Source organism: Oryctolagus cuniculus, chromosome Y (genome assembly GCF_051225735.1).
Source record: "Oryctolagus cuniculus isolate XC-2025 breed Fujian yellow rabbit chromosome Y, ASM5122573v1, whole genome shotgun sequence".
NCBI lineage: Eukaryota > Metazoa > Chordata > Mammalia > Lagomorpha > Leporidae > Oryctolagus > Oryctolagus cuniculus.
The window spans coordinates 14,091,726-14,103,314 of record NC_142889.1 but is presented as its reverse complement, the minus strand read 5'-3'; the positions used below and the strand labels follow the sequence as shown (position 1 = coordinate 14,103,314).

General features: G+C 54.6%; 1 pseudogene; it reads left to right on the top strand.

Moving 5' to 3' along the window:
* Positions 1-468: 468 nt before the first annotated feature.
* On the top strand, positions 469-9,939 carry LOC149119259 (telomerase reverse transcriptase-like; annotated as a pseudogene).
* The last annotated feature ends 1,650 nt before the right edge of the window (positions 9,940-11,589 follow it).

The following is an 11,589-nucleotide window of genomic DNA, read 5'->3' as shown; positions in this document are numbered from 1 at the left end:
GCCACAGTGGTTGGGCTGGGTCAGTCCAAAGCCAGGAGCCAGGAGCTTCTTCCACATCTCCCATGTCGGTGCAGGGGCCCAAGTATTTGGGGCATTATGCAGGGAGCTTGATCAGATGTAGAGCAGCCAGGATTTGAACTGGCACCCATATGGGATGCCAGTGCTGCAGTTGGCAGCTTTACCCACTATGCCACAATGCTGGCCTCACCTTTCGTATTTTGGATGAGCCTCTTACAATATTAGTTTATTAATTATTTTTTAATTTATTGATTTTTATGAATCTTTTTAGTGTTTTCCTTGTGCCAGAATCTTTTGAGGCTTGTCCAACTGAAACAGAGAGAGACATTCTCTCTCCAACCTGTGAGAGGCCTTTATATAAACAAGTAAATAAAGAGAAAAATGTTCCTGGCAATAAGCACTGTGGGTTCTTGAATAAGGGTAAAGGGACAAGTAGCACTGGCTAAAGACATGCCTTTAAGCAGCCACTTCTGCAAATTTAACAGGCATGTTGCCATTTATGTAGATTGGGAGAAGAGTAAGCCAGGGAGAACTTTTTTTTTCTTTTTAGATTTATTTTGAAAGAATTTAAGGATCCTAGAGGGTGTTGGGGCAGAGGTTTCTAAAAGGCTGATTGTTAGGTAAGGAGTCTTGAAGGTGGGCTGATGCTGTCATGGAGCTGATTTCTCTTTTCTAGAAGTTCTCATGGAAGATTGTGGCCATAGCTTTTTCTCTTTATAGTACCAAGGTGGATCTCAGTCATCTATTTTTGTTTGTTTCAGTTGATGGGCTTTTCTGTTTTGATCTTTGTGATACATATGGATCTTTTTTTTTTTTTGACAGGCAGAGTGGACAGTGAGAGAGAGAGACAGAGAGAAAGGTCTTCCTTTGCCATTGGTTCACCCTCCAATGGCCACCGCGGCTGGCGTGTTGCAGCCGGCGCACCGTGCTGATCTGAAGCCAAGAGCCAGGTGCTTCTCCTGGTCTCCCATGGGGTGCAGGGCCCAAGCACTTGGGCCATCCTCTACTGCACTCCTGGGCCACAGCAGAGAGCTGGCCTGGAAGAGGAGCAACCGGGACTAGAACCCAGTGTGCTGGTGCCACAAGGCAGAGGATTATCCTATTGAGCCACAGCACCGGCCTCTTTCTTTTTTTTCTTTCTTTCTTTTTTTTTTACATATGGATCTTTGTATAACCTTTTTTTGTCTGAAGAGATGTTCCTCAGGATTTAACTTAATTAGCAGTTTTGTGACATTTGTTGATCCTTGGGAAATGTCACTGTACAGGTGTTTCCCAAAATTAACCCTACGTAGGTAACTTTGAGTAACTTATCCTATGTGAAGCAAGTAGAAAAACAAGTTGTTTTTACCTTTTGAAGCTCTCAGAATTTTCTTCTCTCTCTTTGCTTCTCTAATTAAGCTGCAGCTGTCTCTTGCCTCAACCTGATGCCCTGATCCTGTCTCATGCAGTTTCGTTCCTGTACTTTCATTGGTATAGTATTAGAGTCACAAATGCAAATAATGAAATAAAGCTTTCAGATAACCAGAATGACCAAGCAAAAGTGACAACCAAGCCCCAAATTATTGTTTGTTCATGGAATCCTTCTTTGGCAGAGTTTTGAAGTGCTGATACTAACTCTCCTTTTCCCTCTAAGCTCTTTAAAGTTCCCTAAAGTTTCATTATTTGCAAGACCATAAAAATAGGATGATACAAATACATTAACAGAAGTTAAATTTCCATCAATAAATTTGTGGAAAATATGCATTTTTTAAAAAATTTTATTTAAGTTATACAAATTTCATATATTTCATATATACAGATTTAAGGACATAGTGACACTTTCCTCCTCTACCCTCCCTTTCAATTTGCATTTTTTGAAGAAATTTTTGAAGCCCTCACATATATTATGTCACTTATTATTTAAAAAAATATTCATCTTTGAAATATCAAAGTATTATTCCTTCTTAACTCCTTAGGTGAGTACAACAAAATCTATTTTTTAAAAGATTTATTTATTTTATTTGAAAGGCAGAATTACAGAAGGAGAAGGAGAGAGAGAGATCTTCCATCAACTAGTTCACTCCCCAAATGGCCACAATAGCAGGAGTTGGGCCAGACCAAATTCATCTTCCTCATCCTTCCCAGGTGAATTAGCAGGAAGCTGGATCAGAAGCAGAGCAGCCTGGAATTGAACTGGTGCCCATATAGGATGCTGGTTTCTCAGGTGGCAGTTTAACCCACCACACTACAGTGCCAGCCCCTACAGTAAAATCTTCCGGTTCGTATTTCATATATGAAATTATAATTTAGCACAATACCAAAATCATACTGTTGAGAGTGAAGTTCATCATACTGAATTTATTTTTAAATGGTTTTAAATGAGTGTGTTTCTTTTAAAAAAATGTTTATTTTAATATAATTGAAAGGCAGAATGACAGATTTTCCAACTTCTTCTTCAGTCCACGAATGACTGTAACTGCTTCTGCTGGGCCAGGCCAGAGATAGAAGCCTGGAATTCCATCTGGGTTTTGGCAGTGGGTGTCAGGGTCAGGTCACAGACATTTGAGGCAACATCTGCTGCCTCTAAAGGTGCATCAGCACAAACCTATATCAGAAGCAGAGCAGCTAGAACTTTGAGCCAGCATTCCAAAATGGCCCAGTTTTGCTCGGACCTCTGCACTGACCTGGGAGACCTGGATGAAATTCCTGGCTCCTGGCTTTAGCCTGGCCTAGCGCCAGGTGTTGCAGCCATTTGGGGAGTGAACCAGCAGATGGAGGACCCCCCTCTGTCTCTCTCTGTCTCTCCCTCTCTCTCTCTAACTCTGACTTTCAAATAAATAAAAAATAAACCTTAAAAATTTTAAAACCTCTTAATTATAAAAACCCTCCCCACATTAGGTATAGAAAGAATATATATGACAGACCAAGTGTCCCAAATGGTAGCTTTATCTGCGGTGCCACATTTCCCACCATATATTCTTTTAGAGTCAAAAAATATATCTCCCTTTGGCTTCCATTAGATTCCATTCTAATTGCTTCTCAGGCTTTTGGCTAAGATAAGTGTAGATTCCATTCTAGTGATGGGTTATGAATGGCTGACCTGGTAAGGAAATTGATCAGAAAGTTAGGAATAAAATTGCTTCCCACATGTATTTCATTGAAGTACATAAATAATATGATGTGTGTTAATTTTGAATATTTTGAAAATAAGGCCTATGAGTACATTAAAAGTAATTATTAACATCAATCAGAATATTTGAACTTCAGTCTTAGAATCTGATTATTCATTCTCAATGTTTCTGACAAGTCACTCTTCATGAATGCAGTGATTCTCAGCTAGGATGGGGTTGCACTACCTCAGGGACATTGAAAGTCTGGGAGGGCCTTTTCGGTTATGGTAGTGTCTGGGGAGCACTCCTGGCACCAAATGCTCATTATTAGTGCTCAAGGCAGTCCTCGCTGCCTGAGTTTCCTTTTGCTGGCCACAGTTCTTTACAGATTCCATGGGAGAATCTGCTTGCTTTTGGGAGTTGCTGGAAGATGCCTGCATTCCTTGACTGGAGGCTTTTTCCACCATCTCATTGTCCTTCTGCAGTCCACTGTTCCTCTGACCACAGCTAGCAAAGCTTCTTCACTTGTAAAGACTTCGTGTACTGAGAATGGTCTCACCTACTTTATCTGGGTTAATTTTCTTACCCTAAGAACTTAGACACAATTGCACTTGCAGTCTGTTTTGCCACGTAAGCTAACACATTCACAGGTTCAGGAGATATGGACATCTTTGGGAGGAGGGCTGTTACAGGATGGCCTAGATAAATGCACAGAAAGGTGAGGGGGCAAAATCTGAGGCAACTGTTCCTCATTACTTCCAGGCTGATAAATTCGTGTTAAGTCCAGGGTAGTTATTTTGAACAAGAATTGTCTAAATTTCAACTAGATCTGTATGATGATGTACATTTGACTTCAAATGGAATCGTTTTGGGGCTGGCTTTGAGGCACAGTGGTTAAGCTACTACTTGCAGTGCTAACATCCCATATTGGAGTGCTGATTTATATCCCCTCTATAATTCTGGTCCTAGTTTGGAAAATGGCCAAAGTGTTGGACCTATGCCACACATGTGGGAGACCTGAATGGAGTGCCTGGCTTTGGCCTAGCCTAGAACATTCTGTTGTGGCCATCTCTGCTCCGTTTTTAATTTTTTTTTTAAGATTTACTTATTTATTTGAGAATTATTGAGACTAGGTCTTCCATTTGCTGGCTCACTCTCCAGTTGGCCACAATGGCCAGAACTGGGCCAATCCAAAACCAGGAGTCAGGAACTTTTTCCAGACCTCCCACGCAGGTGCAGGGGCCCAAGTATTTGGCCATCCTCCACTGTATTCCCAAGCCATTAACAGGGGGCTGGATCTGAAGTGGAGCAGCTGGTACATGAACTAATGCCTATATGGGATTCTGGCGCTGCAGGCCGAGACTTAGCCTTCAGCTTCGTGCTGCTGGACGGCGCCCGCGGAGGCCTGCCCTGGGCCTTCACCACCTGCAGGAGCAGCTACCTGCCCAACACTGTGACAGACGCTGCGCGACAGCGGCGCGTGGGGGCTGCTGCTGCGCCACGTGGGCAACATGCTCATGCACCTGCTGGCGCGCTGCGCGCTCTACCTGCTGGTGTCCCTGAGCTGCGCCTACAAGGTGTGTGGGCCGCCTCTGTAGGAGCTCTGCGCCAGTCGCCCAGGCCCGGCCCTCCTGCACCATGCGCTTGTGGGACCCAGGTGGGCCCCGTGGCCATGCAATGGGTTCGGAACAGCAGCGGTGGCGAGGCCTGGGCGCCCCTGGGCTCGCCCGCCTGCAGTTTGGGGCGTGGGCCTGTCCCGGGCCTGTGCGATGACGCCTGCGGAGTGTTCGGAGACAACACGCTCCAGGGCTTCCACGGGAGTGGACTAAGCGGGAGCCCGGCCACTCCGCTGCCCGGTGGTCACCACGTCCGAAGGCTCAAGTGTTTGCAGGTACCAAGCGCTTCCTCTACTACTGGGCGACGGCGAGCGGTTGCGCACATCTTTCCCACTGAGCTCCCTGCGGCCCAGCCTGGCGGGCGCCCGGAGGCTGCTGGAGGCCATCTTCTTGGGCTGGATGCCGAGGCCCAGGGGTAGCCGCAGGCCGCGGCCCCTGTTCCGGAAGCTGCTTGCGAACCACACGCGGTGCCCCTATGGCTCGCTCCTCCGGACGCACTGCCCGCTGCGGGGGCCGGCCACGCAGGTGCAGTCCTCAAGGCTGGCCGCTGACCCCCAGGAGGACACGGGCTCCTGGCGCCTGGCGCCTGGTGAGGCTCCTGCAGCAGCACAGCAGCCCGTGGCAGGTGCATGAGTTCCTGCTGGCCTGTCAGTGCCGCCCATCCCCCCTCCCCTCCCCCCCCCCGCGCGCCTCTGGGGCTCCAGGCACAAGCTTCCCTCCCGAGGAATACAAAGAAGTTCATCTCGGGAGCTGATCTGGTAGGTGAGGGTGCAGGACTGCACCTGGCTGTGCGAGAGCCCAGGTGAGCTGGCGTTGGCCAGCGCCAAGCCGGGAGCTGAGGGGGTGGTGGGTAAGGCTGCCCCGCGCCCCCTGGACTGGACAGTCCCCTGCTGATGGGGTGGGGTGGGGGATGTCGGGTCATGTGCTGGGCAGGGGAGAGGAGCAAGGTTAGACTTCCTGTGAGTGCTGCCCAGGAGGAGGGAATGGGGCTCCTGCCCTGGCTCCCTGTGTGGCTGAGCCAGCGCCCCCATGATGTTTCCCATTTGAGCTCCAGGGGACTGTGGCAGTGTCTGCCAGCTCAGGCCCCCCACCTCCCGGGCTGCTCCTGGATAGGTGGGGCTTGAGTCAGATGGCTGCCTCCCTAAGGCCCGACGGGGAGGGCTTGTAGGGGTGGATGCCCTGTCAGGCTCCCCAAGAAACCTGGCCAGTGATGGAGATATGCAGTGACCGCTCTGTCCTTGTGTCGTGGAAATGCCCCCACAGCGGGAGGTGTGACATCAGCCCCGGGCACCCCCAGCACTGCTCTGTGCACCCACCCAGACATTGTGTGCTCAGGCAGTGGCCACTCTACTGCCTTCACGGAGGGAGCAGAGATGCTGGGGTTGGGGATCTGCCTCCTGCCAGGCCAGCTGGCCGCCTGCTGCATGGGGCAGGATGAGCCAGCTTTCCCAGTGTGGGCTGTGCACGGGAGAGGTGGTGCTGCTGGTGCTGGGCTGTTTCTGGTCCCTCTTGCTGCAGCTGCGGGGACCCTGTCTCCCTCGCTCTGCCCTCGGCGTCGGCCGGATGGCCTCACCCAAGCCACTGTGTGCTGCCTGCTGAGTCCTCCCCTCCCTGAGGGCTGACCCTGTGTTCTTGTGTGTGGCTCTGTGTCTGGCTCAGCCTCCTGTCACCCCTCCCCCATTGCCCTTTGACCTTCAGAGTGACTGAGTTCTGTTGTCCCATGGGGTCCTCTCTCAAGCCTTTGTTTTGAATTTCAGTGATTTCTGTTTATCTTCTTCCTAATGCCTTTTTCAGGCTTTCCTGTCATTCTATAAATTTCTGATGGTGGATGTGTGGCTATGCATTAGCCTCTAAGTACTGCTTTTGCTGCACCTTATGTAGTAATATGCAGTTATTTTGATATCAGTTACTTTTTAAAAAATTTGATTTATTTTGAAAGAGAAGAAAAGAGAGAGAGCTTTCATTTGCTGGTTCACTCCCCAGATGGCTGCAACTGCCCGGGCTGGGCCAGGCTGAAGCCAGGAGCTTCCTCCAGGCCTCCCACCTGAGTGCAGGGACCCAAGCACTGGGGCCATCTTCCACTGCTTTTCCAGGAACATTAGCAGGGAGGTGGAGCAGCCAGGACTGGCGCTCAGCTCTCCCATGAATGCCGGCGTTGCATGCGGTCCTTAACCTGCAACTCCACAGCACCAGTCCCTCTGTGGTGACTTCTGAGGTGGCGGAGCCTGCACAGGGGGACAGTTGAACCATGAGGCCTGGGTGGTATCCTACGGCTCCTGTGCCGGGCTCCCGAGGGTCAGCTCTACCCGCTCAGCATGGTCAACTGCAGGGGTGACGTGGGGTGGTGAGTTTTCAGTCTCCGCGCAGGCACATGGTGGGACCCTTGGCTGCTACACAAGCCTCGGCCCCAGGGGCCATCTCCTGTGCTCTGCCACCTCCCGGCTCAGCTGACTGCTCCACAGCGCCATCCTCGGCTGGGTGTGAAACCGCGGTGCCATTTGCTCCTGGGTTTTTACTCTGCTGGGTTCCTTGGCTTAGCTGTAGCTCAGCCACACACACGGGTGAGGTTTCCACTACTTCCAGCCCGCTGGACAGCATTTAGGGAGAGGCTGGCCAGAGTGTGCTGCTCATCATTTCTTTGAGAGGCAGAGAGAGACGGTGAGACAGCACCCATCCTCTGGCTCACCACTGAAATGCCTGCAGCAGTCCCCAAAGCCAGGAGCCAGGAGTAGCCTCCAGGTCCCCGGCACCGTCGCCGCTGCCTCCCTGGTGTCCCCGTTCCTCGGGCTTTGCCATATTCTGCCTTTGGGTCCTTGTAAGCCACCTGTGGGTGGCTGAGGGCATTAAACCCGGCCCAGTGCCATTGGCTGTCCTGAGCAGGGACCTGGACTCTGGCCACTGTCCCTGCTCGCCTAGCGGCCATCCCTATGGTCAGGGTCTGCCCTGCCCCAGCCCCTCCCCAGTTTCTCTTGAACCGGTTATTGGTGGGCCCTGAGTTGCTTGGGAGGTCTGATGCCAGGGTCCACAGGGGTCCAGCCGTGTAACCATGCTGTGTGTCCTGCCAGCCCCTGGTCTTCCGCCCGGAGGCTGTGAGTTTGACGTCACACCTGGGAGCCCTTTCCATGTTGTCTGCTCTGCGTGCCAACCCGAGCGTTGCCTGTGAGCCGCGTGTGCAATGGGATGCCAGGGGCCAGTACACGTGCAGCGACATGTTCACCAAAGCCAGGGCAGCCAGCTCAGGACTGCAGGGTCCCTCATGCCCTGCACTCCCACCGTGGCTGCCTCGTGAGGGTGCACGTTCGGGGTCTGCCTCATTCCAGGGCATGGCCACGTCCCGGCCATGGAGCACAGACTGAGGGAGGGGATCCTGGCTAGGTTCCTGTTCTGGCTGCTGGACATCTATGTGGTGGGGCTGCTCAGGTCCTTCTTCTACGTCATGGAGACCACGTTCCAGAAGAACCAGCTCCTCTTCTACCACAGGAGCGTCTGGAGCAGGCTGCAAAGCGTAGGCATCAGGTACCGCGTGTGGCATCCATGTCCCGGCTCCCCACAGGCTGCGAGGCCCTGTGCTGGCCCACGGAGGGGAGGCCTCATGCTGGCCCATGGTAGCCCTGTGCTGGCCTGCAGAGACCCTGTGCTGGCCCACACCCTATATGCTCATGCTTGGGCTCAGTCCCCTCAGGGCGCTTCTGAGGGACTTGGGTCGTGAGTCGCAGAGACCCCTCCTGCAGGGACACCTGGGGGTACAGGCATCCCCTCTGGATGACCTTGGTGGGGGTGGCATCAGGGGATGGGGCCTGAATGGTGGAGATGCTGGCTCCTGGTTCTGCTGAGTCAGACTGAGGGATCAGGACTGATTATGCCGAGTCATGCCAGGTGTGGGATGGGAGCCTCAGGCCCCCATGTGGGGGTTCCTGGGAGGTGTCTGTGGTGGGCAAGGGCATCTGTAGCCCTCGCCCCACCCCACAGAGTGTGCTGTGTCTACGGGGACCAAGGTTCCCTGACCCCAGCCCCGGGGCGTGTTGCAGGCAGCACCTGGAGTGGGTGCAGCTGTGGGAGCTGTCAGACGCGGAGGTCCAGCAGCAGGCCAGGCCAGCCCTGACCCTGTCCCTGACCCCAGCCCTGACCCCAGCCCCGGGCATGTTGCAGGCAGCACCTGGAGTGGGTGCAGCTGCAGGAGCTGTCAGATGCAGAGGTCCAGCAGCAGCCAGGTCGGCCCTGACCCCCTCTGATCCTGGCCCTGACCCCAGCCCCAGGTGTGTTGAAGGCAGCACCTGGAGCAGGTACAGCTGCGGGAGCTGTCGGATGCAGAGGTCTAGCAGCAGGCCAGGTTGGCCCTGCCCATGGCCAGACTGTGCTTCATCCCCAAGCCCAGTGGGCTGCGGCCCATTGTGAACCCGGACTCTGTGGTGGGAGCCAGAACATTCCGCAGGGAGAAGGTGACCTGGCCTCCATCTTGCCCCACACAAAAGCTCACAGGCTTGTGCCTGTGTGCTCAAAGGTGGGTCCTGCTGTGAGTGGACGAGGAGCTGGGGGAGGTACCCAGCTGGGCCTGGGAGCCCACAGGGGGCACTGGCCAGGGCCCTCAGAATCCTGCCATGGCGCCGCATGGAGGGGAGGGAAGAACAGCTGTCGCTGCCCCCTGAGGACCGCAGGACTCGTCCCGTGGCTCCCCCCGCCCCCTGTGGCTCTTTCTGTGGCTTTGCCCCCATGGCTGCTGGTGCCTCTGCCACGGTGGGGTGATTTTGTCATCAGTTAACGTTGCTGCAGTCACTCCAAGGATCTGGCCTCTGTGGGGGAGGGTGCTGCGGACCCCAGCCCCAGGCAGCTGCTCAGCTGGAGCTGGATGGATGGCTAGCATCCCTGAGGGTCACATGTGTTGCTGGGTGAGGGTTCCTGAGGTGCAGTGACAGGAACCCTGAGGAGCCCGGCTGAAGGCCGGCTCTGCATTGGGCTCTCCCAGGACCCTGGGAAGCTGGGTGGGCTTGTGGCTGCCCACCCTTTACAGCCCCCCTGAAGCTGCATCCTGTGTGGCCCAGGCCCAGTCCTGGACCTCGCACATCAGGACTCTGTTCAGCATGCTCAATTACGAGCGGGCGCAGCGGCCCAGCCTGCTGGGTGCCTCTGTGCTGGGCCTGGGCGATGTCCACTGGGAGGCCCTGGAGGCTGCAGCTGACCCGGCCCTGACCGCAGTCTTCAAGACCATCCTGGACTGAGGCTAGAGGAGCTGGGCACATCGCTGTTGGGGGAGGGGTCATCTGAGACACAGGGCAGGGCCTGTCCTTGGGGCCTTCTTCCTTCAGGTCAGTCCCCTCCCTACTGTCAGGGGAGCAGAGCCCTCTCAAGACCCCATCATGAACAGCCAGGAGGAAGCTCATGGAAGACCTGGCCATGGGCCGTGGGCCTGTGAGCATGTGCCCTGCCCCGGGCCTGCTCATCACCCCCGAGTGATCCAGGGCTGCCAAGGGAAGCCCTGTGCTGTGTGCTTGGTTAAGCTTGAGTGAGGGGAGGCCCCAGGGCGCTGACCCACATGTACCTGGGAGCAGCAAGCTACCCACCCCCTCATCCAAAGTCCAGGCTGAGCATCCCTGACCCAAGGTGTCCACTGTGCAGCCCCGCCCAGGCCTCCCCTTGCCCCGTCCCTGCCTCCGTCCCTGCAGTGGTCCTCTGGAGTCAGTGTCTGGTGCAGTGTGTGTGGACTCCCCTCCCGTCCTCAGATGCCAGGGCAGGAGGACACGTGGCTGCTGTGGAGGAGTGTTGTTCACGTGCTAGAGCCACATATCTGTCAGGCAGCGTGGCGCTGCCTAGTGCCTGATGAGGATGAGTAGGGAGCCCCCTTCCCCTGGCAGGCCCCAGCGTACAGGGGGCCTAATGTGACCTGAGGACCCTACTGAGAGCAGGAAGGGCAGTGCTGGGGGGGATTTGGTGAAGGAGTGGCCTCAGCCACAGGGGTGGCTTGGGCAGCCTGAAGCCTGGCAGAGCAGGCACCTGTGTGACATTTCAGCTGCTGTGAGTAATTCCAGAACCTAATGGGATGTCACAGATGGGGTCATGGACATGGACCTTGGACAGGGCTCCTGGCAACTCGTGCTGGGTTTTATGGCACAGGATGTGCCCCTTTGCTGCTGCATTCAAAAGATGTCCTGGTGACTAAGCCGACAAGCCCAGGGGACCCCAGACCATCCTGGTGACTAAACCGATGTGCCCACAGGGACCCCAGACCTTCCTGGTGACTAAGCCAATGTGCCCAGGGGACCCCAGACTGTCCTGGTGACTAAGCCAACATGCCCACGGCGACCCCAGACCATCATGGTGACTAAGCCAACATGCCCAGGGGAACCCAGGCCATCCTGTGACTGAGGCAATGTGCCCAGGGGACCCCAGACCTTCCTGGTGACTAAGCCGATGTGCCCACAGGGACCCCAGACCTTCCTGGTGACTAAGCCAACATGCCCAGGGCACCCCAAACCACCCAGGTGACTAAGCTGATGTGCCCAGGAAGACTCCAGACCATCCTGGTGACTAAGCCGATGTGCCCACGGGAACCCCAGACCTTCCTGGTGACTAAGCCAACATGCCCAGGGGAACCCAGGCCATCCTGTGACTGAGCCAATGTGCCCATGGGACCCCAGACCGTCCTGGTGACTAAGCCGCTGTGCCCATGGGGAACCCCAGGCCCTGCTGTACTGTCACTCAGGTTCTCAGGCTTCACTGAGTTTGCCAAACCTTGGAAAAGCTGAGCTTTCATAATTCACAGATTTATTGGTTCATTTGAGAGTGACAGGGAGGGGGAGAGAGCTTCCATCCACCTGCTCCCCTGGTGGCTGCCATGGCCAACACTGAGCCAGGAGCTCCATCGGGGTCTC